Below are 27,374 nucleotides of genomic sequence, written 5' to 3' on the forward strand. Positions count from 1 at the left end.
ATGTATCATGTATTTTCCCAAAATGCAAGTGAAACAAAAATCATCAAAAAGTAAGGATGCCAGGGTGAGGCACAGCTAAGAACAATCAAGCAAGATTTAAAATATCCTCAATGATAAGTTATTTGTATAACTGAACATGATGTGTAAAGGAGACCTATAATCCTTTTTTCTTCTTCTTCTTCTCTGCAGTGTGTTACATAGGTTGTGCATGTAAAAGATGTTGAAAGTTAAAGGTCCCATATTATGAAAAACACGTTTTCTCTGGTCTCTACATATATTAGCTTATCCTCCCTGAGGCTGCTAACTCCCAGAATGAGGAAAGCAAACATTCCTGCATGGTCCCTGCAGCCCACCCACTGGTAAAATGGCGCTCCTACAGGCTGTTCAGATTCAGCTCCTGCCGTAACGTAACGAAAGGAGAGATTTTCATATGCCGACCTCCTCCGCACAATGACTGGAGATATCAGAGAGGGGGGCGTTCATCCCTGAGGTGAAGTTCGGTGTGTCCAGCGGTAAGATAGCAGTGTTTCGCAATGTCATAACTAAGAGCTAGACACGCAAATTGCTCTATTGTTGGTGGTTGTATAAATCAACATAGGTGCCTATATTTTGTCCCAGCTACAGAACAACAGAAGAGACAGTAGTTATGTTAATTTTTAAGACAACATGCCAGCTACGGTTCGTGTAAGTTTGTATGTGTGTGCTAACCACTTCACACCTTACTGCTTCAGTAATGAGGGTCAGTAAAAAGCTGGCTTTGCTAACTAGTTATCTCCGTTTCAGTCCCGCTAGGCAATGGAATTTGAAGCGAGTTTAATGTTAATAATATTACAAGGGAGCTTGGTTGTCACGGTAAATGTCTGGAAACGTGCAGACTGGACACAGAGACGATGTGAACAGTGTCCAAGAGTTTGGAGACTGTTTTGGAGACAAACACAGCTTTCGCTAGCTGTTAGCCATTAGCTACATGGTAGTAACTGTACAAATACAAACAAACTAACATTATTCAGACACACTAACCATTCTGAAACCTCCTGCTACAGCCGTAGAGTCTGTATTTCTTCAGGAGTCTCTTCTTCTGGGTCCAATTCTGGGTCAAACTGGTATGGCTGAACAACGGCATCTCGGTGAGCCATAGCAATACATCCACCATAACATTAGCGCATGCTACCGCTAGCGTAAACGGCATCCTCTCCCTGGGAGGGGCGTGTAGCAGGCAAGGCAGGCGTTGACAGACAGAGCTCATTAGCTGTTAAAGGTGTAGACACAGAAACAGCATGCTCTCAGTAGATCTCAGCAGAGCTCACTTGAGCGACTTTTAGACAGCTGAAATTAATGAGAAACAGTATAATATGGGACCTTTAAAGAGCCCTACATCTGCATCAAAGGGAGCTTCTTATTCCTACAGAAAACACTGCCCCTTAACGCCTCGTCAGCAGTCACACCTTTAATTCCTTAACTATGTGACACAGTACATCACCATGTCACACTTTTTGTGTAATGTGTGCCTATATTCATGATAGAAGTGAAGCCAACCGAAAGCTGAAAATGGGACGAAACTGACCTAAGTCCATGATGGGCTATGCTGGCTCAGGCGTGTGTGAGCTGATCAACCAGAGCGGACTGGGCTGTAAAGAGACAGGAGCTTAACAGCAAAATATCATGTTTTGTGGCAATGAAAATAATAGATAGAAATACAGGCAAAACAGTAGCACTGCTGTTGCTTTCAAATGCAAAAGCACGAAAACCTATCCATGCAGTAACCCAAAAATAAAATTATAAACCTTAAAAAGGGCATAACATGTCAAATTTTGAACAAACATAAAATGCAACACAAGTAAGCACCTACACCACAAAGACAATGTCTCTTAATGTCACTGTCACTTGATCAAAAGGCTCACGTCCATTACTCAGAGACTACATTGCTGAAAGTGGAGCCCCCGCAGCGCGTGGCTTCTCCTCGGCCTGATATGAGTATGTTGTGCCGCCGCCGCGCGGACTCCAGAGTACTCAAGGAAGAAATTAAATGCTGTTTATGTTTATCCTCATCCTGCAATACAACCACTCCAGTGAGCTGTGAGTTCCCTCAGATCGCTCCCCTAGATTGTTCATTGCCTTCCTGTTTTGATCACGACAGTATGACAGACAAATGCAAAGTGGTTGCAATGAGAGGCGATGCTATTCCGAGGATGGGCTTCTGTCTCCACTTAACTCCAGTGACAGAGATATTAGACGGCATTATCTCTGTGTACGGGGGGAAGGCCAGCAATACCTGCTCTCTTGACAAAGGCCAGCTTTTCAGGAGGAGACAATGGTGTCGGGCTGGAGGAGCTCTGTTGTAATTGAGTATTAATGATGGTGGGGAGGAGGGGGACGCCTGATGTCTGATCTGTTAGCAGTGGCAGGGCCTCTGTGGTGCAGGCAGCTAACGTCTCTGTGTTTTAGAGGATTTGGTTATCTATTATGTATGAAGGATTAGTCTCCTTCTGCTCCTTCCACCGGCGAGATATCAGCTCCTCGATAGCCTTGACTGCCAGGCTCCACACTTGTTTGCAGATTTAGAACCCCCACCGCTACACCCCCCCACCCCCCCAACCTTAGAGTCCTGTTTAACCTTGAAGACAGAGAGCCAGAAGTCCTGCTAACGATCAAACCCTGGCGGGAAACACCACTCGTGGTCTCTGATAGATAACTGGTGGCTCAGGTGGTCTGGGACGGCGTGGGGTTAAGCGGTTAGTGCCAAAATGGAACAGAGGCACTCACACACATAAACACAGGTACTGTACAGCGCACACACATACTGTATATTCACGAAAACCGCCACACACACTGGTTCCTGCATATATATATATACACAATGGGGCCGCGGGGTTCAGCTGCTCACCGACAGCTTAGAATTGGCTTGTTTCATATGCATATAAATATTAATAAAAGATCCTCGACGGGCCACAGTCCGGCTATGCTCCTGTAATCTCTTACAATTGAAAGCCAAGGCTCATGAGATGAGAAGGAGAGGAGGCAGAGGGAAGAGAGAGAGAGGGATAGAGAGAGACAGGGAGCAAGAAAGAAAGAGGGGGAATGAAAGGCCTTTGTGATTTATCATTCTGAAAATGTCTCAGATGTGGAGAAGGTCTGTAATCCATCAAGATCTCTTTTCTTATTAAATTCTTCAGGATACACTTTCCACTCCCTAAATGTGGCTCACTGTCCCTTTTGATTTGATGCATAAATAGATAAAAGACCAGGAACTAAGTGAAACACCCATGTCTTCGGAGACAAAGTAAGGTTTATGCAATTACAGTCACGCTATATGTACACTAAGGCTCGAAAGCCAATGCCTGTGATGATAAAGTAGACACGAGTAAAACACCATATGGACATCTTAAGTGTGCATCACTACTGAAACTGTTTTTTTTTTCCTCACACCACTAGTAGAAACATTGAATATTGAATGGTTTAAGGGCTTTTAAAGAGGTATTTCCCACGCGTGTGAATTGAGGATACTGCTGACAAACCCGTGCATTATGACTGAAACATTCATAGGGCACTTTATGCGGGAGACCTGATGAAGACACAAAATGGTGTCAGCTCTTCATTCACTGCGAAGTCACCCTATGTAGTAGCTGTAAACCATAAAAGCAAATGTGTCCTCGATCCAAGTACAATGCAGAATTACCCAGCTCAAAAATGTTTTTGTACGCAACAGGTGGACCTCTTGGACTTATTTATTATTGATTTGATTTATAACTTTGTTCTCGTATAGCTCCTCTTTAAATCACCAATCAACACCAATTTCATGCTGGACCGAAAACTCACTCACATCTGGCTTTTGTCTTCACCTTCTGCATGCACACAGAGCACAGAGACTCCAACTTGGATTGGAAATGATGGAAACATGACACCTGGGAGGAAATGCTCATTTCTGTTCCTTTTTTTTCGGTGTCGTTGCTATGAGCCGTATAGAAGTTTATGAGACCTCAGCCACAAATTACATCCGTCTGTTGTAAGAGATGTAAAAAAGTAAGCAACAAAACAAGGTGGCAGGCTTCCATGCTGGTCTCTAATGTTCCCTGTCCACTGGTGCATTCGTGATGTGAAGTGTGACACACCAAAAAGACAGGGAAACTCATCTGGTGCCAATGAAGAATGAGCCGGTTGCTTCTAGTTTAAGCGAGTTTACCTGTGGTGTGCTGTAGCAAATTTGAGAATCACCCAACTAAGCAGACTCCTAGTGGAGGGATCATAACTGATCCTGTGGCAGTCTTTGTGATGCCATAGTGCATGATTATGCAAGGACATGATCCCTCACTGGCTTCCCGCCTCCACCAATTCTGTGAGATGGAGAGCACAAGGAAACAGGAGGTACTTCTACAGGCGGCAGGGTGACACAATGTATAACACTTGGATGACACACTTCAAGAAAAACACATTCCTCCGAAGTGGTCAGAAATCTCCTGCAACACTTGCGGTATTTAGAACCACTCTGATATTATTATACAACGTGTTTCGACATGTGGCCTTCATAAGGGTCAACAACATTTCAGATAAGGTAGACTGAAGAGGAAAAAAAAATGCAATAATATACATTCACACACATAACAGCCAGTAGAGTACTAGCAAAGGTGGTTGGTTGAGTGGTTGTGATGCTTCAGGCCAATTACTGTTGATAAAAATTGCATTTACTGATCAAAAGGTCAGATTCTCTTGTATTTATCTGTGACACCCGCTGCGGCCCATTTTTAGAATGGAAAAACGAAACATTTCAATTATAAATTGAGGGGTTTGGATGTTTCATGAATTCACAACGTGATGATATTAGGCAAGGTAAACATGGTGGATCATGATAACATTTCACATTGTTACAATATCTGTCTTTTCCATTTGCACTTTCAGATAAGTGGTCTCAATAGGTATTATTTATCACTGCATGTAACAAACCTATTTGAGGAAAAATACCATTTAAGCTGTAATTACAGTGAAGGGGGAAAAAACAACTAAAGGCACAAAGGCAGAAAAAAAAAGACAAAGGAGGAAAGTGCATGGGCACTGGCCACCACCAGTGGCTTTCTAATGAGGTAGTAGTTGCTATGGTGACAAGGCTTTATGAGGCTCTTCCAAAGATGAGGCCTTGCCCTGTACCAGTATAGTGTGTTTGTTGGCCCATGTGCATGTGTGTGTGTGCATACGTGTGTGTATGCGTGTGTGTGTGTGTGTCCTTGGTACAGCCATGCTAAGCCGGCCTCACCATGTCCTCAGGCAGGCTCGGAGGCTGTGAGTCAGACTGAGCAGACCAGGCTGCGATAAGATGTTACCAGCAGTCTTCGGCCCAGATCTGTGCCCTTTCTCAGAGGCTTGGCCGTGGCGCTGCGACGTTCCCTGGCTTCTCTAGCATGCTCGCCCCCGAGATGACACTCCATGAGGGGGAAGGCGGGGGGGGGGGGGGGGGGGGGGGGGGGGGGGGGGGTTACACGTCCAATTACAGCCCCAGCACTGACCTTTTTTTTTTTTTGCCGAGGCTATCCTCCCACCGTAGGCTTACTGACGGACTTGATTCGACCAACCACGCGGACCACAAGCCGTAGCCCTTGTCTCTGTGTATTGTCCCTGCTTGCCACGGCACTGAGTGGAAAATCAGGTGGGGGACCTCTGCCTAATGCTTCCCGATAGCTGTTAATTCAATAAGTGAGCGGCCTTGCCTTGATGTGCCCTTGTGGGAAGAGTAAATGGACAGAACTGCACCACATGAATAAAATGGTGAGGAAAGAGCAGAGAAAGAGAGGTGGTGGAGAAACACAGTGCCAGAGAGGGTTATCCTGTCTGATTTTATGATTAAACCCTCTCCTACCCCCAAGCCCCCTACCCACAACTCACCAGCAAGCGTGCAAACAAACACACACACAGACACACACACGATGGGATTTCTTTCATTCTCATTGTGAAGACACGGCATCAAAATCCACCTCGCTTTGTCCTTGAGAAGTGTATACATGTGTGAATATTAACGCATATTCATGTCAGAATGGTGTGTGTGTGTGTGTGTGTGTGTGTGTGTGTGTGTGTGTGTGTGTGTGAAATGAAGCAAGGGAAACACAAAGGAAAAGGAGTGTTAATGAGGCAAGATTTATCCTTCCATATCATTCCTGTATTCCACACTTGAATTAATTAGTTGGTTGGGAGCTGGTCCATAGTGACGGAAAGCTCAGGTTCTGGACCCCTGGGCTTCCGAGGGCCCTCACAGTGAGGGGGAGAGGTGAGGACCCCCCCTCCCTGCCAGAGCATTGCAGCGTGGATGCTTTTCTGCAGCTCACGTTCACAATTTTCTAATCATTAACACAATGGAAATGCACGCGAGGGTGGTGTGACATGACTTCAAGCTCTGGTCTTCACTCCGTTCTTTGCTAATTATTATTGTTACTAGTCGGTTGACAGAGGTTTGCGGTTCACCTCGGATGAGGAGGTACCGTCTTTGCCGTCTTGTGTTGAAAAAAAACATGGAAAGTTTTGTAAAAAATCATGTTAATGGGGGTAATCTGGGAGATTTCAATGACAAACAGACTGAAGTTTACGTTATCTGGAAAAGTTGGATGTAAAGTTAAGATTCATTTTGAGCGTCTTTTCTTTTGTGGCTGGTCCATTGAAAAGATCAGCAATGACTCCCAAAGCAGCACACCACCAGACGACCAGGATCTTCATTGTCGCTTGGCTGAAATTGTGAAACAGACGGCCAAAACCATGGTTGAGGCGACAAAATCTGCTTGATAAAGTTTCAACAACACAACTACTCTGTTAGGCTCGGCAGGAGACTTTGGTTTGGGTTTAAATGAGTACATTAAAATCAGTAACGTACTTAAGTTACTTCACACACGTGATAAAAGTTAAGCCCGTCATGTAAGTTGAAACGCTGACTTTTAGTTTCACACGGGACACAAATCCACCTCCCCACTCAAAGTCTGCGTGTGTTTGATCCCTCCATCCACCCAAACCTCTATCAGATGTGGGAATTGTAAGTCTTTACTGTCATCAGATTCCTCCTTTGCTCTTTTCATAATTAGTAAGGACATTACAGTTCACTGCCTGATAAATAAACAATATTTGACACATTATATTCTAGGAGTTACCACTACATCATTATGACATCCAACCCACCTGCAGCTATTGATTTTTCTCTGGCCACTGCTGACATAATATCCCTTTAAAAGTGTTTTTTATGGTTTGCCTATTTACTCATCCATCAGCATCAGAGACAGGCAACATTAGCATTCATCTGTGGTTGTGTTTCTGACACCGTTAAATGTAAGCACGGCATTCCCTCTCCTTCTGTTTTTGTCTCCAACAAGTCCTGTGAGAACCATCTGGCTCTTTAGCCACTAATTCCTTCAGTACAGTATGCTCACTAGCTAGTCGCTAACCGTGGCTTTATGAAAGATTCTTGTGCTGGGAACAGCTGCCTCCTGCTGTTCGAAACAATTTGTGTTTTTGTTTTTGTGTAGAGATTTTGATCAGCGAACCAAAAGGAGAGGAGAAAGACACTTTTTGGTGCTCAATTCAAACCGCCCACCGTGCCAAATGCCACTGTGGGATTGTTTAATTGTCGCGTCACGCAGTTATTTCTCACATATCTATTTATACGTCTAAATCTATGGTACTGCTACAAGTGCAGTGGCTGGTGAGTGTGTCTCTGTGCAAGTTATTCTGTAATATAATACAGTGGGCCCAGCTGCACAGTTTAGTTTGGAGACTGTACATTGTGCACTGTGCAGCAGGTGGAAACAATTGGGTTTTTCCAAAGATGGCCGTGCTCACCCTCCCGATCCCACAGAATTGTGTGGGCGTCTGCCCCTTGATAGTACACTGGTGTCTCTGTCTAGCTGTGTGACAGGCTTTCACTGAGATGGCTGCCGCCGGCGCCGTTTTTGAGAGCAAAGAGATTGGCAGGTCATGCAAAGGGGTTCACAAACAAGTCATCTCTGAAATCCCGCAGACAAGCACTCATCAATTAGCCTGGTCTTAGATGATAACGTAGCGGTTTTCACTCGCTGTTACATCACACTTCATTTAATTTACAAGAGGCGGCGCACGCTGCCTCTGTGGAAACAGTGTAATGAAAGCAACATGGATTCGTCCTGTCAGTGTGTCTTATTATTTTAGGTATTACCATGGAAGGCTGTTAAAGATTCAGCGCAGCTCGGATCTAAACAAACATGTGTGCCACATCCATGAGAAATAATTCACAGCCCTTGCTCTGTGCCACTTTGAAGGGCTCTTAAACGGAATAAGAACGTGCAATATTCTTGCTCGCAGCCACACAGCAGGTTGTGAGCCTTTAACCCAACGGGAAAAAGGGGAAGGTTCTGAGATCTCCTTATATGATACTTGAAGGTTCTAAGATCATATTCCTCCGAGCCATATAGGCGTGTGAAGGGAATACTGAGATGAGCTCCGAGGCATCTCTTTCCCCCCCTCCACAAGACTAGTGGAGTGTGGGATTCTCCGGCTCCTCCACACAAACAGATCCATCTGACATGACAGACCTTAACCCCTGAGGGCCCACTTAACTCACAGCCACATTAATTGAATCTGGCCCTTGTGAAAGCACTCGAGAAACCCTACACCACCCGATTCCAGTATGAAAAAAGGGCGGATTTGGAGCAAAAGAGAATGCGCGTCACGGGCTGAGATTTGATGTGTTCTGAAGTCGATGGAGCGGACGACTGTGATGTGTGCTCCTCAGATCATTAGGTTGAATCAGCTGAGATTCATCTGCAAACGCAGCTTTATGGGGCAATTCTCACAGCTAGCTGGTTGCGCCTCGCCGCCTCTAGTTCCTGCCGTCTATCTCGTTTCTGCTCTCTCGCGGGCAGCTTCAGGTAATGGAGAGGTATCCTGAGCGTACCTCTTGTATCTGTGTACCTTCGAGGATCCCTGCGGAGATAAAGTTGACCTCTCGGTATCTCCACTTCTCAGGTGAGGGAGGTAGCATGGCGATAGCATGTAAGCGCGCGCACACACACGTGCACGCAGAAAGGAGGAGGCACACAAACCAAACGCACAAGTCTCTGCAAACCCATTTCTTCCCTTCACCTCAATATAACCCCTGTGTTTACTCCGAAGAACAACATTTTCACTCTGTCTCAATCCTTCTGAGGATTAATTCACTGGATAGTGGCTGATAATACAGACCTACAAAAAAATCTGGGGCTCCTCCTTTTACAAATGTCAGATAAAGTCATCATCATCATTTTATTACACAAAGCCGATTACTCCTCCAGCCAGGCGCGTATAGGGATAAAAGTAAGAATCGGGTGGAGAGCCCTGACACAAATTGGATTTCCGCTCTCCTATATCCTTAAATATAGATTTATTATCCATTAACCCACCAGTATGCCGGGCTGGTCGCAACACGGGGATTTACTCTAATGAATAGAAATCATGCATTTAAAAAAAAAAAAAAAAAAAAAAAAAAAAAGGTATTATTTACTTAAGTCAGAGCATGAAAAATTTAAATGAGGGGAAAAAAAATGTGGGAAAGTCTTAAATTCATATTTTCTCTACAGCAATAAAGAAAACAGACGCCGTCCCTTATGACATGTCACATGTCAAATGTCCCTTTTCACATGCAACTGGGCATTTTCACACCTTACCAAAAAAATATTATTATGTTAACACTTTAACATATGATTGGCTTTTTTTCACACCTGGATTAGAATTCCTACACGTGAAAAATAAATCATGGCGCGCAAAATCCTGTGAAATTTGCTTTGTTACATTACATGGCTGTCTCTCAACTGATCTACAAAAATGGTTTTCCTCCCCTTTCCTTCAGTGGTTTATACGCAGTATGTTCTTGTGCATGTAAACAATATCACAATTTAAAAGGTCATCTCTCCAACAGAAAACACTGGTCCTGAGATGCCTCATCAGCAGCCTTGCCTATAGTACTGTGACTTTGTCACATCACACTACGTCACCATGTCACACATTTGCAGGAGTTATGCCAAGCCGCTAGTCTGGCACGTAAGGATCGATTTGGCACAGCTGCTCTGTTGTTGTCTCTGTGCTGGGTCAGGCGTGTGTGAGCTGACCAATTGGAGCCGACTGGTTATTCAGGACAGGGAGTCCTTAAAGGGACAGGAGCTAAAACATGGCATTTCAGAGAGAGGGGGAACCGGACAGTATGAGAAAACTGACATGTTTTTGAGCATTAGAGCATGTAATCCCACTCTAGTTAATAGAAAATTAGCATAAAATCTCTCCTTCATTTAACATGTAATTGTTTATTTTCACATGTGGACACAAAACATGAAATCAGATGAAATGGGTGGGTTTGAATTCAACATTTTCAAATGGGACTGGCTATACTTACACGTTCAAATAAAATGACATCCCATTTTCAATGGTGAACTACAAACATGCACATGTTGGCTTTTTCACACGTTAGAATTCCATATTCTCAAGTGGAAGTACATTTATAGGACAGTCTATAAGGCTCTGCATGAGTCAGAGCTGCTTTACAGTGTGCATCCGTTGGTGTGTGTGCAAATGCATACGTTTTGCATGTTTATGCTGTGTGCAACTGAACGTGCTCATACTGTACACATATCGGAGTGTGTTTTTTTCTGTCGTGCGTGCATGTGTGTGCGCGTGTCACTGTGTGTCTATTCCCATGTCTTTGTGAGAGTGCGCATGTATTGAGGGTCAGAGTTTGTTTCTGTCCCTGGCTGGTTGCTGTTGGCAGGATTAGCGACAGGACAAGATGTTCAGTAAAAGCCTTCAGCTAGCTACGCCAAACATTGCATAATGCTCCATTTAGCACAGCACAAATTTGAGGATTTACTCTCAGACCTCTGACCTATCTGTAGGCCCTTTCTGGATGGATGAACCTAAAATGCGTTTTAGCAGATGGATAATGTTTGTGGTGATTTTCCTTGGCTTAGTGGCTAAAATATGTTTTTTGCTTCGCCTGTGAGCCCGTTGTTTCTGTTTGCATCACAGATAACAGACGAACCGGTGGCTGCTTGTTCTAGCTTATAAATTTCGACAAGCGCCTTGTAGAGTAGGCGCACGTATTGTGTGCTTTGCTCAACACCACGTAGACGTTGTGTATGTCAACAGCGATGTGTGTGTGTGTGTGTGTGTGTGTGTGTGTATTGCGTGCGGCGTTTGACTCCTGCCTCTCGGAAAAAAAACACAACATTCGTCATTCATCATTAAACATGAATCACAGATGTGTGAGGAGGAGTGAGACTGAGTGGGAGACTCTTCGCTCTCAATCACCTGACAGTGGAAACTAATGTCTGACTTCTTCTTGTCTCTGCAGTGCTGTGCAAAGTGATAGGCAGAGGGAAAAAAGTCTAGCTGAGCAATAATTCAAAAGTGTAACCTTGGGCTATCTGAGGACTGTGCAAACACTAGAGCCTATCAGGCTCACTAGAGTCAACACCGAGGCATGTTGGAGGAAAGAGGTGATTTTTCTGTATTTCCTGGCAGAGGGGTAGATGTATAATTCTCACATAAAGAGGCTTTTTGCCGATATAAAAATGCCTCATGCCGCAGGAACTCTATGTGTATTTTGCGTAAGTGTTAAAGGATACTGTTCTGCTGGGGCCTTCACTTCTCCGTCATGATTTGCTTTTACTGTATAGCACTGTGCCTTGTCCTCTCCTCACTTACTCTCATCTCCCCCTCATCGCCGCCTCTCCCCCTCTCTGTCTTTCTTAGAACCGCATTTCAGTTTGTCACTCCTGCCGTATTCTCCTCTCCACACTTTATCCCAACCCCGGGTACCTGGCTTTCTCTCTCCTCCGCCGCTGTGCTCCTCTCCCTCACCATTTTTCTCCTGAGATGACGCTAAGTCATCTTCACACAGAACCACTCTCATCTCCTCTCTCTCCATTCCAACCATCTCTTTATTGACTTCTACTTGTCCTCCCATCCATCCTTTCCATCTCTGCAGGCTTTTAGAGTGAATGATACAGATAGATGCTCTCTGCACCCTTTCTCAAAGCTCTCACACACAATCAACAGCTCCTGCACTCAGCAGTCTACCCCTCATATCTCTCTCTCTCTCTCTCAAAAAGCGGACACACGAACACACACACAACGCGCAGGTCTCTTTACACCTGGTCCATCGGAGAGGTGCAGGTTGATACAATGGGAGCAGCAAAACACTTGTTTTTGTGAGCACCGGCTACAGGGACACAGTTTCACCTCCATCACCTTGATAAAAGAACCAACACGTACGTCGGGGTCATCTCTGATTTTGGCAGTGGCGATGGGTCTTTGTTACATTATGCAGTGGTGAAGGAAGTATTCAAAAGCACATTGTGTGTGGAACATGGATTTAAAGTACCAAATTAGTCACTGTGCAGAAGAACGGCTTCTGTCAAGATTATAACGAATGCTATTATTGGATTATTATTACTGATGCATCAGTTTGAGTAATCACACGTTTAATTGGTCATTTGCACCACTGATGCACAATCTCAACTGTAATGGATAAATTCACACAAGAATACAAAGTCAGCCGTAATCCACTCGCTCTCGTGCCGATGGAAATTTGGAGGTTTTCTAAGTCCACAAAGACATTTCTGGAGCTTCACAGCTGAACAGCGTTGTGGCGTTCTCCTAAACAACTGAAGAAGATGACTTGTTTTGAAAAACATAAAATGGCTCCAGACAGTTGTGTGGCGTAATGAAAATCTCTGGAAGCCCCGCGATCCCAAAGTGATTTGAAGAGACGTTATTTACACACCATTTCAAGACAAAGTTGTCACCGTAGCCGCTAAACTACAAGTGTTACCGCACACCTCGTCTGAGGCTCACAAGCTTCAGTGTGCATCGAGGGTGTAAATAATGTCTTCTCATCTGAATTTGGGATCTCTTGTAGACTTAGTTTGCACCCTATGAGATGTATGGAGCCATTTTCTGCTTGTTTGTCCCCATCTACTGCAGTTGTTTAGGACAATGCTGCAACGCTGTTTAGCGGGTCTACACTTCTGGGTGAACTTGTCCTTTAAGGTGCATGCTGCTTTACAACTTAATAACTGCCCTGTCCTGAAGTGTCAAAATCCAATTTTAATACCACTAATAATAGATTTGATGTTATAGTCACATGTGCATGTTTAGCAAGCATTACATAGGAAAGTGTTGATATCTTGCTCTATGTAAGAGCATGATATCTTGGAGAACCTACCAGGGAACGGGGAGGGTGTGTGGTTTGATGAGGTGCCAGCAACTCCCAGAACCTGAAATGTGAAAACAAATTAGATACAGAATTTCACAAGAGAGCCTTTTGTCTTTGCAGGATTATACATTTATCATAATGTTTTTCAAGGTTACATTAAAAGAACAAAACAAGCCAATAGCAAAAAACAAACACACCAATTCTTGAGTAAAGGCTTTAAAGTACTCTTCCTTTGAAGACAGTAAAAATAGTCAGCGTGTCATTTTTTACTAATTTCCATGAGTGATTAAACCGCTACAAATGGTTTTTTTTTTTCTAGTTTTCTTAAGCATTTTTAGTTCTAGTTATGGAGACAGCAGACAATCCTGTCAGACCAATACAAATAAATAAATACGTGAAAAAAAAAAAAAGATTTTGAAAATATCTACAAAAAGCTCACTTTTGTCCTGGCGTCTCCTTTTGATCTATGGCGATGCATCATATTTTACCTGCTCATCACAGGTTCTAAATGCAGACCAGCATAGCTGTCAAATTAAGGTATAAATGTCTTTTAAATGTACTGAGGTGCGCTGCAGCATTCTGGATATGCTGCTACAGTTTATTCCCAGCCCCTGCAACTAAACCGTTGCAGTGAATCTATCTCAGCGTAATTCTCCCACGTGACCCTCCTCCTCCGGGACCTCCACTGGTTTCCGATTCAAGACGATGGTGCTGGCCTTCAAGGCCGTCAGCGGATCTGCACCCGCCTACCTCCAAGCACTGGTCACATCAGCTGGTCGGCTGGTACAGCCATTGCTTAGAGCAAACAAAGGTCGCTCAGCTAAGTCACAAGACCCAAGATTCACTTGTTCAGACTTCACGTCGACCCAGCATAGCATGATTCCCTCCCAACCCCCCTAGAAAAAAATCTACAACATATATGCACTTGTATGTTCTAACCCTCAGCACTTAAATCATAGCACTTATGTACTTAAAGTATCCTTGATGAATAGCAGCTACTACACGCTCAGATGAGGGCTTGAAAATTGTTTCTATTTTTTCTTTCTTAATTTATCAACGGTGATAGGTTGTGGTTTCTTTTTCTGTGACAAATGTACTCACTGTAAGTCGCTTTCGACAAAAGCGTCTGCTAAATGCCCTAAATGTTAATGTAATTGTAAATGTAAGTGTACTGAGATACAAGTATAAAGCAGCATAAAACTGATCTCATGTTTTTTTTTCAGTACGACTGTATTAGCTCAACGCAGCCCTTATCACCGGCAAATACCGTTATACTGTTATAGCTACAAAATGACAACGCGAATACCTGTTTGTATAGTTGGGTTCATTAAATCTCCCTGTAAATGTTGCCTCTGTGAAAGCTGTAGTGTTCGGCTGAGCTTGGAGAGCTAATGATGAAACCCCCAAAGAAAACTCTCAGGATATAAATGTGTAGTTGTGTGTTTGTCGGCAGGTGTTTATTGTGTTGGCGGTCTCCAAACGAGCTGCAGAAGAAGAAGCATTTATTTACATGGTACTGTTACATGGTCCGATGAGGCGTTTCTACAGTAACCCTCCACACGCTTTCTAAGACAACCGTATATACTATTATTTTTACAGTTATGGTGAGTATTAGACACCCTGTACCGGAGCTCACTGTGATGTAGCGTGCCGTCCGCCTGTGCACATTCCATCCGGCGACCTGTTTGTTAACAGCTTTGTACCGAATGATTACGGTGTGATTCCCTTTGTATTGATTGTATTCGAGCACGGGGCTAAAGGACACCGTGATTAAAAGAGGTGCGCCTTGGATTTCTATTTCCCAGACAGCTGAGCCTGCAGAAGGTTGAATTATCATGTCGCCCCACTAAAAACACCAGATTATGACTGCTCTGTAAAATAAAGACACCCCCCCACCACCACCTTCTTTCTTCTTCTGTCTTCCTTCACTTAAAGGAATTTGCACACACACACACACACACACACACACACACACACACACACACACACACACACATGCACACCCCTCCCGCCTTACACCATAAGCTCCTGTGGTACACATCAAGCTGCGATGATGAACGAGCACTCTGTCTTTTACAGTGTGATAAAGCCTCCTGTCTGGGCTCAGATACGAAGGTTATTGTTGGAACGCCGTAACCTTTTATTTCATCTGCCGTAAAAAGAAATCAATTAAGAGCTGGGTAGGATCCTGCCTCACTTTTAGCACGACTAATCACATTTTTCTCACCCACACTTGAGTTTTTTTTCCCCCCTCCTATTTTCTTTCTCTCCGTTGAATTTTTCTCCTCTAATTTCATCTTTTCATTTCTTCTCCATTCTTTCCCAGTTTCTCTCTCTCTGTGTTTAATTTGTGACAGCAGGAGCAGTCAGAGCTCCCATTTAACCCTACGCCTGCAGCTTTAATAGCTTTAATCACTGCCTTCACCATGGCAACCTGTCCGGACAACCAGTCAAATCTCACCAGCGGTATTTTCTGAATATCAAAGCCCAAACCCGATTCCATGGAAAAAAAAAAAAAAAAAAAAAACACACTTTAAGGAGATTTCAGTCGAAGTGAAGATTGAGGTAAACAACGCATTAAAGACTTTGAGCGAGAACAGTGATGGAGCATTGTTAAAACTGGTGACAGATCGCCGGGGACATTAATCACTTTCAGACAAACCCTCCACAATGATGAGAATTTCATGCTGCTTCGCATGTTGCACCTGCAGAAGATGACAATAATCCACAGCAGAAGCCCAGGAGGGGGGGGGAACCAAAGCACAAAACCCTAATTACAAGCAAACATGTTGCAGAAATAGTAGATGTGTTCCCAGTACTCTACGATCAATAACACAGCGCTTCTTTTTTGGACCTGTACTGTAGGTGTACCAAATAGTGCATCCAATCCTATTTGTCTTCTCTCCGACTGCTGTGGCTGCTATCTTCAAAATAAGTGATCTACCCTCAAGATACACAATTTGTCCTTTCAAGGTCTCAACCTCTCTTAGCCAAAATATTGCTGGGCCAAGAAAAATCAATGCAGGACTACTTTTTGGAGAACAGCACATTTTTTTCTTTGTTAAATCAATAGTAAAGAGTAGCCCATTGAGTTATTTCCATTTAACGAGTTCCACTTTTCAAAATACACAATGATGACCATGAAAACTGGAATTCTACAGGAGATGATCGACATTTTGAAGTGTGGTTATTCTTGCCAAACTTTGGCAAGTTTACCAAAATCACTCTCTCAACAACTGTTCTCAAATTGCGGAGCTCTGGGGAAAATTCAGACATGAGCTAAAAACATACGGTTAACACAGTCAGAACACTGCAGAATTTCAATGAAAATGCTTTAACTGAAATGTAAACCTTGTAAACATTTCAGTTAAAGTGTTTTCATCAAAATTCTGCAAAACAACAAAAATAACACATGAGAGATGAAACTTAGTTTCTTAGTTTTGTCTGTCCTGTAATATTTTTGTTTCAGCCTGCTACGCAGTCACTTTGGTCACGTCACCATCCATATGAGTTAAACTCACACTGTAACGGGCCTCATTCACATGGTGGCCACTGTCTTCGGACGTTGTGCTCGGGTTAGGAAGCTTCTATCCTGGGATAATGTTAATGGTAATCTAACATTAGCATTCAAAAACTTCCTAGCTAATATTATTGTTTGAATAGATCCAGTGAATTTTACTACCAGGCTTAAAGAAACATGTCCAAGATATGGTATATAAATTTTAGAAATTGCCTTTCCTATGGTATTGTGTAAAAACATCATATGTGGTTGAATGCTGACTTTAGCTGTTGTCTAACAGAAACTAACAGGTTATCAAAAATGCAGTTTTACCTTGAAAAGTGACCTGATGTCCCTCAGGATTTTCACTATATCCACTGTCTTTTCTGGTTGCTGATCAATCAAGGAAGCAGTGAAATGATAACAATTTGTCAGATTCCAAGGTTAAAGTTAAGTGCAGAGGATGTTTCAAGCAGCCATGTTGAAACAAAGTTGACATCTGTGAACAGAGCACAAGTGCAAGTGGCCAGTTTAGCTGCGTTGCTCAAGCCTCCGTAGCACCTGCTAACCTCAACAGACAGTACACAGGTGAAAATAGTAAATTTTAGGTGAATGATATTTTCTGAGGTGATACACTGAATAAAAAGTTTGAGAAACACTGCTCTCAACATTAAAAAATGAAGCTACCACCAGTAGTTGGTTAGCTAACTGGAAACGGGGGAAACGGCTAGTTTAGCTTAGAGGTATGCGTAAAGAGCACAAAGCTAATGGTAGCTAGCAAGAAAGTTGATAGTAATTTAACAATGAAGCCACTTGAAACGTTCCATATAAAGCACATTTCATTTCTCCATAATTGACTGAGCCGAGTGCTCCGGCGGCCATAAACATAACCTTCTGTGATACAGTTCAGATTATGTTTTTTTGTGTAGCATGTCTTGTCAGAGCACACCAGTTGAGAAGGTCACAAACACAGCAACCTTATGCAGAATTATTCAGAATTTCCGCAGAAGTCTAACTGTGACTGCTGTTCTAATTAAAAATAGAGAAATCTCCTCACTTTCCATCCCTCCACTTTCTATCAGTCACCTCATGCCATCCAAGCACAATGCACCCTGTAACTTCTCTCTCTCACTTTTTCCTCCTGTTTTTTTTTCTCTCCTTTTTCTCGGTGTTAGCTCAGCCGGCGAGTCCACGTGCTGCCCTTGGGTCTGACAAGAAAAAAAAAAAACAACACAAAAAAACAAAACACAGCCAAGTTTTGAAAAGTTTTTTTTTTTCTTCTGTTTTTCAAATAAAATAAGAAAAATCTCTCCATCTCTTTTGTCTCCTCGCCACACTGTAAATTCCTTTTCGATTCCGCTGCCATGTCAAAGACATTTTTGAAGACTTCAGAATGTGCCGTGCTGAAATGCTTCCTGACACCCCGCCTTTCTCTGTGGAGCACCACATTTCTGTTTATCATTAGCTCCTGTTTTTGTCCCTGCAAAATCCTCCTCTCCTCCACCTTAATTCTCCATTCTTTCCTTGTGTGCCGGGCCTCTGTCACCGGTGTGCTCGCTTATTCCCTCCTTATTCTCCCTACCTCACTATCCCTGTCATTCCTCTACCCATGTCTCCCGGAGGGTAGGAGGAAAGAGAGGTTTTAATTAGGTGAACACATCTTAGCTCCAGGGGAACCAGAGATGGCACGCTGACACACAGCCGCTACTTAGGCACCCTGACCCAGCCGAGGAATGTGGCGATCGGGGCGGAGAGCCTCATCTCACCGATTCCCCGGAGGCCCTGGCACTGCGGCCTCGGCATGGTTCCCAGATCTCTCCATCTTGTTTGTGTCAGTGTTACTGTACAGATTCCCATCAGCGGCAGTAATGGTTGTCTAATAGGGCACTCCAGCCCTGCCTGTGGACGGTAATGAGGACGGCAGCCAGCCCGGCACAATCGCCCTTGCTCTACGCTGCATGCATGTGTACGTGCCTGTCTTTGGCACTTTCATCCGGGAGGGAGAAATCCCCTCCGTGTGCGCACCACCCCCTCCCTTTTTTTTTTTTTTTGCCCTCACTTCCTATCTTACACATAAACAGTCCCAGACTAATTCCATCAGTCACCCTGAGATTGTATTACATAAGCAGGAGTCAAAGACTCGGCGGGAGTTTGGCCTTGGGGTAAATCTGTTTGCTCTACCTTAGATACCCCATGTGATAGTCAAGGGGGGAACAATTACATTGTAACCTGCAGCGCTGCAGAAGAGTGCTTATATTTCCCCTTTCATCTCGTTCTCTCTGTCTTTTCCTTGCTTTTACTCTTTCTCTATCTGTCTTCATTAGCATCACAGTACGGCTGTATTTATCGTTTCTTGGAGAGGATCAGTGGCCTGCCTAGGGGCTGGTAGGATGAAGTTAAAAACCCACAAACACGCACACACACATACACACACACACACAGACTCATGAGCAGATCCCGTCAGGTCCTGTACGTGACCCGACTCTATACATGCACACACAGACCCGAAGGGTATTGGATCTAATGAGGACACTGGTCTCGAGCAGGGTTACCATAACAAGCTTTGTACCGCATGTGCGCTCGGCAACACGCGTCTTGCACGCTGTCCTTATCAAGTGAAAAAGGCCCTTTGAAGCAGCAAAGGTACCATTAGCTGGCCTGCAATCTACCCGTGAGAGAAAGATGGCAAAAGGCAAAAAAAAAAAAAAAAAAGATGAGGTAAGCAAGATCAAGAGACGTATAAGCAACACTTTCATCTCAGGGTTTTCAGGTACCTTCTACATTCTGTTCACGTCAAAGGCTATCGGCAGAGGCCCTTTTTTGTTCACACAAACTTTTTTCTTTGACAGCTGACTAAACTGTTACAAAACAATCTCCTTTTCCTGATTGGAAAAGCGCTGGTCCTGATTTGCATTGAAAGGTGTGTAAAGCACTCTTTTCAGCCACTTGCAGCTTTTTATGACTTTTGTTTTGGGGCATGATTTCTCCAAACGGAGATAAACGTGGCAAGACGAAGCAACCAACAACATGAATTACAAGTGGACGATTTAAAGTGTTCACCGCCCGCGGTCGGTGACATGTAAAGAGCCCAAGCTAAAGCCCTTTAGTCATTTCACTCTATGTAAACTCTCCCCTCTGCTTCATCATTCTTTAATTGGAGCTGTTAATTGCTTCTTTAATGGCTTCTCCTGGACTTAGAAGTGGCACTGTGGGAGACAGAGGCCAAGGATGGCTTATGTCATCCCACTTGGAAGACACAGAGCTGGACAGGGAAACGCGACCTCATCGACCTGGCAGTTGGAGGCTGAGCAACATCATCAGCCTTCAGGGTCAGTTCACTCTGGCGGCAAGCAGAATGTATGCATTAAGTAAAACAAATTATAATTTCCTCCATAGTCTGCTGAGTACTTAACTGTCATTAGTGAGAGGATTAACTTAAACATCCCTCTGGAATGGGACCATTACTGTGGGTATTGTGTAGTGAAGACAGAAATGCATGTGCGTTGGGGCTTAAACTGTACGTCCTGACCTTTAGGTGGATCCAAGATGACACATGGCTCCAGGCGAAACGCTAAAACCCTCTCTTTTTACCCAGAGTTCTTGTTACCCAGAGCATTACCAACTTTTGTCAATGTTTTTTTTTCGGAGGTTTGCTCAACTTTCAGTGTCAGTTCATTACATTCGCCAACTGGGATGTGTGAGTACCTTGATAAAGTCGTTTCATCTCGTGAAACGATAAAAAGTCAGCGCACGAATTTTGGCCAGAAATGTCAGGGTGCTCGTTGTGTTCCCACTCCATAACCACTGTGTCATATCTGACCTTTTCCCTCCATCACTGTCACCGCCACTGACATCTCGGTATCAAGCAGGCATTGTACACCTGGAGAACTGACTGGCTGAACAGCAAGACGGAGTGTGGACAAACCAAGGGGAAACAACCTTTTCAAAAGAAGATCAAGCTGCCATTTTCTGTTGTCGACGGTGTATCAATTTCCTTGTTAGAGGGAACCGACAAGCTCAAGACACGCTGTTACCTGCAAATTGTTGATGGTGAAACAAAAGTGGAAACTGGTGGAAAACTCCAGAATACAGATATAATTTTTTTATATATATAAAAATAGAAATTAAAGCTTTTAGAAGCATGTAAATTCAGCCTCCAGTGCCAGATCTAATCAATACACAGCAGTCTAGGTGTGACAACGCTCGCATCGGTTGAAAAATCTACAAATGGGAAATAAAAGGTTTCAACAAATCTGTGGTTTTTAAATGGACCACAAGGGGAGAACACGATCAGGGACTCCCGCTCTGTATGCTGCATGCTTCAGATTTGATTTCATTTGATCACAGAGAGCGATCAATAGTCCATCACAATGCTGCCCAATTAATCTCAGATCAAAATCAATTCAGTTTGCGTTCCTATACAAACTCAGGTAACAAGATTCTCCACACAATGGTCGACGCACACTAGCTGCACAATTACCCGTTCAGCACTGGGCACTCACTCACAGATATAAACGAGCTGTCAGAAAGCCACGAGAAAACTAATTGGATTGAGAAAAAAATGAACAAGCATTTTGTCGTTTGGTCAATACTAACAGCATGGATTGGGAGTTTTACATAAAATCTACTTAGACTTTGACAATAGTCAACTGACGCGGCCTTTGGGGGGTAAATACAATCTCTGTTGTTTTGCCTTCTCTCTTGGCTTCATTTTAAGTAAACATAGTTTCAAGTGCAGGCCTGAGGAAGAAAATCAAAAGGAAAGAGTCTCACAAGGCTGCTTGATAGAAATGGGTAAAAAGCAGATGTGATCATTACAGTCTTAACTTCGCGCACACACGCACACACGCACACACACACACACACACACACACACACATGCACTCAGGATTCTTCAGGACAAAGTCAAGGCATGCCATATGACAAAAGGATCTTCAGCTCCTAAACACTCCATTATGATAAACCCATTTAGTCTGTTTGCTTTATCATGCTGAGCAGGTAGCATACTGTGGATTTGTTTGATTTTTTTCACTGAAAAAAAAAAAAAAGCTGAGAGCAGTAGGAGTCAATCAAAAAGTAAAGTTGTGAGTCGTAGAACCAAAACAATGACTGTGAGGCACTGTGAGTGCCATTTTTCATATTACGCAGTTATCCCCCCCCATTGTTGACATAAAACTAAAAATATATAAGAAATGTGATTCAAATAAGCAGCACAAATGTCATAGTGGTACTTAATTTATTCATCTGATGAGACTTTACAATGAGACACAACGTTTTGAGTAGTTACTAGGGAACTAAAGATGAAGGAATGACAAACTAACTGCTAGTTAACCATTAATTAATGAGTAACTCCTAAACCAATTCCATAACTAATAATTAGTTCATTAAGAAATGAGTGGCAAGCAAATTAGAAAACAACTTGATAACTGATTAATCGTTAATGGAGGATTTAATTGTAGGCAATCATAAGTCGCCATAGAACTGAATGGAGAACCTTTATTAATGAATCATTAGGTACTGATTACTTAATTAATACATCCACTTAACAGTAAAAAAAAAAACAAAAAACTAGTAACTACTCTGTCATGACTAATTATTTAAACATTAGTTACTTTGTATCCTAAGTTGTGATAAATAATACTAAGCATTCCCTTATGACTTCATCATTGTTTCATGATTACTTATCCTTTATGTATCCCTTCAAGCAAAGTGCTGCATCATACTGAGTGGTAACAGACTAAATCATTACTTCATTAGTACCTGTCCATTAATTAACAAGATTCTTTTTCCATTACATACCTGATTCTTACCCTGTTTCTTAATTGATTCATCATTAACTAACCATTAGTTAATTCACAAAACTGTTGTTAGGAGTTGCACATTAACTAATGGCTAACTAGCATTAACATTTAGATTTCTGTAGATTTCATATACATACAAGCCCATACCTTTACCCATGTGTGCACAAGTTCAGCCACACCATATGATGAGTTGGCTCTTGTTTGAAAATGATTTCACATGATGGGTGCAACCAGTGGGTTATTTGAGTGGGGACCAGATGCAACGCCATCTTCTGCCAGTTCTCTGCTGTCCTTTACAGACAATGACCTATAGATTATTGAGAATTATTACATGTTGACAGAGTGTTTCTATTTCAGCTAGTATGACAGTTGGATGTGTTGTTAATCACTCAGGTGACGCTCCTCAGCATCTTAAAACTTTGTATTGCATTAAGCATTGTGATTTGAGTCAGGCAGACATACAGATGAAATAAGAGATGAAAGACAGAAGTCAGAGAAAAAAAAAAGCTGTTAATCATCAAAGTTGATTTGTCCCACAAGCAGTTCAAAATCAGTTTGTCTCATATCTGAGTTTGTGCCAATTATCCAAAAGAGCAACGTGAAGTGCCACTACTTGACAAATGACAGTAGCCTTCCTGCATTCAGCCTTATGCCTTGTTGATTTTTGCGCGATCCAGTCTTGAAATCTTTTTTCCCAAGCTGTTGGCTGACAAAAGACCAGTGTGCAGAGATGATTAGCAGTGGCTGGAAGTGAACCACGTTTTGTTACTTCAACTTTAAAGTCTTGGATATAGTTTTTCACATGTATAAAACAGTGATATTCAGGGAACGCTCAAAAATGTCACCAGTGTCACTTAAATCAATTGGCCAGTGAGCATCTGGAATATTTACCGCTGTCCGATGTGTTTTAAAATCTCTTCATTCTGAAAGGGTGATTTACTGTGGCGGAGATACGCTGAATGAAATAGTAGAATTAATCCTCCACTGAAGCACTACTTGAATGACGTTAACAAGCCAAGCACTGGCATTAGCTCAAGGCTGCTGCTAACATTAGCGAATAAAAACCCCAACTGAGGTAATCTATTCAGGAGCCCTATAGAGTTGTAAAAAGTTGATCAAGAGTTTTTTCGCGGGCTGGAACTACTCTGGATTCAATGACTTGCGCTGCCTGCCGTGGTCTGATTCATTCGTCTGATTCATTTGATGCCAAACTCCTTCGGGCTTAACCTCCGAGAGAGGGTTAAATCAAAACAACTCCACTCCTGCGGGGAAATTCACAGCAACATCACAATTTTTCAAAGACTCTCAAACAAAGTCTCGCTCATAAGCCGTCGCCAACTTGACTCCGATGTTAGTAACAAATGTGCTGCAAGTCTGAAGCCAAGGACATCTCATGTATTAGCCACCTGCGTCCCCCACTAATATACATATTGTATAGTACCCGCATGTGTTTTGAATATTATATAGACATAAACAGTAAAACTAATCTACGCATACACACACACACACACACACATACACACACTCACACAGATAGTAGCAGGTGCTCTCTGTTGGATGTGGATGAAGACAGATGAGCGGTGATCATTCTCATTAGAGCAGTGATGAGCTCCCGCGAAGAGATACACCTGGACCAGTGCACACCTGGGGAGACAAAAAGAAAGCGTGTGTGTATGTGTGTGTGTGCCTGAGAGTGGGGAAAAAAAAGAAATAGAGTGAAGGAAAGATTAGATGGGCGAAGAGATAGAAACGGGAGACGGTAGCGGAGAGAAAGGATCCACCCGCAGCACAAAGACACATACAGTAGGAGATAAAAAGTCTCCATCAAACGGCTTTTATAGAAGAAACCATACTGATGGGGCATCCAGTCCAATTCATTTTTCTTACCATTACAACATATATTTCTTATCAGTATCACTAGGTATACCTTCATCCTACAAACGACCGACTGTCTCTCCGTGGGAGCTGCGGCACACACACACACACACACACACACACGTGCTCTCGTTATCTGCTAAGAACGTGTCTTTGAATGACTCCAGCTGCACAAATGTATTGCAAACCCTGTTTGGTGAACCTCATTGAAGCCAGTGTCTGGGGTATAATGGTCACAGTGTGCGCGGATGTTTGTTTTTCAGAGATATGCGCCGGGACTAAAACACGTTTAGTGACACCATCTGAGGCAACCCTGAGCTTTACATTGAAACACAACGTCACGGCTCAGCTATGCCATTAAATACATAATTTACAACAACACCACAGAACTTGTGTCTGCCTCTCTCTCTGCTGGAGGTTACATCCAACACACACGTTGTTATAGCAGCTATATCCTCTCACTAGCTACAACATTTTTCTGTGTGTGTGTGTGTGTGTGTGTGTGTCTGCGTGTGTGAAATTGATAAGAGTGGGCGGGACAAGGTCAGAGGGGGAACCTAAATCGTTTGTTGATTGACGGATGCTGTCATCCAATTCCATTAGCTTTGTTCCTACACACCTTGGCGTTTGCTAATTTAATCTCGGCTCTGATAGAATGTAATTTGGTTAAAAAGGGCCCCTTATTAATATTTCCAGTATCATTTTCAGCCACTGATGGGCAGAGGAACTTTCATTACAGAGAGAAATTAGGGAGGCAAGGTGGCGCGTAAATGGGGCCGCACAGAGATGTATGGGAGCACGGACGCAGTAGCTGACGTCGTTAGCTTCAATCAGCAGCCTGAATATAGAGAAAAAGAGACGTATGTGCATGCGACTCACATGTGAAAGAAAATGTAGTACAGAAGCTGGAGTATTTTTACTCCATTTCTGTACTCTTGTGCAATTTTATTTATAAATGTCTGGTCTACAAACTTCTCACAATGTTTAATTTAAATATGTTGATGAAGGTTCTCAGTCATTCCGGTTGTGCTGTATCGTAGGCAACTGGACTTGTTTCAGTTTCTTGAAGACATTTTGTTTCACCTCTCATCCGAGAGGCTTCTTCAGCACCAACTAACTCGAAGGGAGTTGCAAGCTATAAATTCTGTGTGGGAGTGTCCTTACAGAGTCGTTTGATTCCAACACCAATCTGAAGCCGAAATAGGTGTCGTATCCAATAGTGCACAAAAAGTCGGGGCAACATACATGTTCTTAAAAACTATTTACATTTTTCTGTTCTCCTGTCCCATTAATCATCTCAAACCCCCCGCATTTGTAAAAAAGAAAACAAACAAACAAAACAGACCGGAGATACCTTGTGCAGCACACCAGCACTTCTCTTCTGGGTGCAGTCAGGACAGAGCAAGTCACAGTAGATAATAATATAAAATAAATAGTCATATTCCAGCGTGCACCAGAGCGGATTGACTCTTACTTTATCGCAGTTACATTGAAAACAAAAAGGAACAATGCTGTGTGTCGTTTCGCTCGCATCTCCCTCAGATGAGCTCTGCAGCGACAGGGCCAATCTGAAGGAGCCACATGCGAAACGCGTAGTCCGCTCCTCTCTGAAGATAAGCTGCGTGCATTCCTCTGCGCATTTTTTTTGATCATTTCACAGCATTTATGCCTTGCCAAGCCTGCTTTACAATCGGAAAAAGACATGGAAGTCTTGTTTTCTGCAATGTGGGACCTTTAACTTTCACCTATGACAGACTACTTTTCCTTTTTTTTTTCTTTTTTTTGTGGTACTCTGATATAAGCAAAAAGACTTTTTCCCCCAGTGATGCACTGCACAGACGTAGCCACAGAACCCCATAACACACCAATTCCCTTATATTAGGACACGATCTATAGACCGGATGATGCCTGACAACCATTTAGCTGTCAGCAAACATAGTAAGCACCATAACAACAGGCCATAATCCAAAAGGCTAAGGGCTCCCGAGAGAGAAAAATATTCCCCTCTTCGCTCCGAGAGGACTATTCTCCCCTGCGCTCCGTCTGTAGGCCCGAGCTATTACTGCCTTCATTTGTAGATGCTCCCTCCTCCACCTCCTCCTCCTGCTCTCTTTGTCTCTCCATCTGAGCCGCTTAGCACCGACAGAAAGGTGGAAACAGCCATTTAACGGCTGACATGCCACGCGGCTACAGATCACATACGCACATATACATACATAACCACGCCGCTCTCGCGTTTCGCGCTGTATTCTGGGTAGCTAGCGGAAAGCCGGTGCTGTGTGTCGGCGTGCGTGTGTTTTGTTATTTGCATACAGCAGCGAATGAAAACGCATAAGGGGAGTAATATTTGGCAACACAGCTGCACTTGCGGTGCATCCCTGCCCCCTTGCCAGTCTTTGTATTAATTCTTCAACCTTCTTGTCTCCCGCTCCAGCGCTGACTTTGGATTGCCCACCGGAGAGAAGAATGAATTTTAAGTAGGTAATCACTAATTTCTGGCAGATTAAATTTAGAAAGTGGTCTACACCACTCTGCTATATAGCTTTGGAATTGCCCTTGCTTTAATTTCCTGCTGTAGTACTTGTACTCACTCATGCACCCCACATCCGTGGCCCCCTGCTTCCTTCCTAACCTCTGGCTACATCCCGAACCCTCCCCTCTGCTCAGCTCTCTGTCCGACCTCCATCTCCTAGAACCCTCCGTGCCCCAGACACACCTCTCCTCCCTGCCTGCCTCCTTTCTTCTTCATCTCCTTCCCTCTGCTTGCCTCTCCTCCTCGCTGCCCGAGGCCACCCCCTCTTCTCCAGTCTCATCCAGCCTTTCGGGATAAAGAGAATACAGAGGATCAGTTCTGCTCAGTGACCTTTGGAGGTGGCCTTCAATCTAAAGGTATGGCAGGGGAGGCAGAGCTTAGAGAGATTTACTGGGGTTGCCTACGGGGGAGAGAGGAGATTTCTCCCCCTGCCAATTCTCAGGAGGGAAAGAGAGGTGAGGCAGAGAAGAGAAAGGGAAGGGA

This window comes from Acanthopagrus latus, chromosome 18, assembly GCF_904848185.1.
Source record: "Acanthopagrus latus isolate v.2019 chromosome 18, fAcaLat1.1, whole genome shotgun sequence".
NCBI lineage: Eukaryota > Metazoa > Chordata > Actinopteri > Spariformes > Sparidae > Acanthopagrus > Acanthopagrus latus.